The following is a 1,267-nucleotide window of genomic DNA, read 5'->3' as shown; positions in this document are numbered from 1 at the left end:
GGAAAAGGGGTCAGTTTGACCCAAGGACAACATAAAGGTTGAAGGTTATTTGAGTCAGCCAGATATGATTGGAATTTCCGAGAGAAGAAGAAAGTCATAGTTACTTTACGTATAATCACAACTGATCGAGCAGCGTCTTCCACAGAACCTGATAGGCGTGAGCTCTTCTTTTGAACAACTTGTCCTGACTGAGGACAAACCTGATGGAGCATCTACATGCATGCATGCATCTCATTTGTTGCTAATGCTGTGGTTTTAAACTTGCATTTCAATGGCCAATTAAATGCTGCCAGTCTGATGGCTTTCATGGAAATGAGCCATTCATGAGTACAACATCATACATGTTGTTATATATACTGTGTATATATACTGCATTGGTGAAAACCCAAAGTTTTCCTTTTAATGTTTAATTATAAGTATCTAGGCCCGCATGTCATGGAAACGTACATTTTTATAAACCCACTCACAACCTTTTCCTTAATCTAACTGCGTCAAAAGTGACGCCAATAGTCCTGACCAAGCGCGTTTAGATTAAATGCATTTAGATATGACACTAAACAAGACTTTTAGCATAAATAACAATGGATTTCAGATGGTTGAAGCTACTGTAATACCCCAATATGTATTTCTGCAAAGGATGAGCCAGGCACAGCCTTAGTCCTCAAAAACTCCTGTCTACCCATAAAGTCAATAACGTTTTTTCTTTCCATAGTATTAGTCAGTAAAGTGTACTTAAAGAATCCAAACAAAAATAACTCATTGTGCAGAAAATGCTCCTGTCATTGTTATAGTCTTGGATTTTTTTAAAGTGAAGGCATTAACATGGGAGCAGCATGATAAAATCAACTGAATTAACATGGCAAGAAGAATCTATGTGATCTTTTTTTAAAGATTATTTTGTGGACATTTTAGACCTTTATTTCTATAGGACAGCTTATACTTATGAGCGAGAGAAAGAATGACGTGCAGCAAAGGGCCGCAGGTGAGCCAACCAGCTGCCTAAAAAAACAGATTTAGTGTGTAATTCCTCTTTAATCTACAAACTAAGTAGAACCTATAGCTGTTATCGTAAATAAAAGCAGCAAAGTGAAAAGTACAATATATCCTTAACTGTATGTAGAAATATAAAAAGTAAAATAAAAATACTCAAGTATGAAAAAAACAAAACTGAAAATGGGTCAAATTTAGGACGAGGACAACATGAGGGTTAAGTGGGATTAACCATAATTCCTCAAGATTTAAAGGTTATTTGAGTCAGCCAGATATG

General features: G+C 35.9%; 1 long non-coding RNA gene across 1 annotated transcript in view; it reads left to right on the top strand.

The window, feature by feature from the left end:
- Positions 1-1,267, top strand: part of LOC116701612 (uncharacterized) — an 8,795-nt gene that overhangs the window by 2,679 nt on the left and 4,849 nt on the right. The gene's annotated exons all lie outside the window — the stretch shown is intronic.

Source organism: Etheostoma spectabile, chromosome 14 (assembly GCF_008692095.1).
Source record: "Etheostoma spectabile isolate EspeVRDwgs_2016 chromosome 14, UIUC_Espe_1.0, whole genome shotgun sequence".
NCBI lineage: Eukaryota > Metazoa > Chordata > Actinopteri > Perciformes > Percidae > Etheostoma > Etheostoma spectabile.
This window is presented reverse-complemented; position numbering and strand designations above follow the sequence as displayed.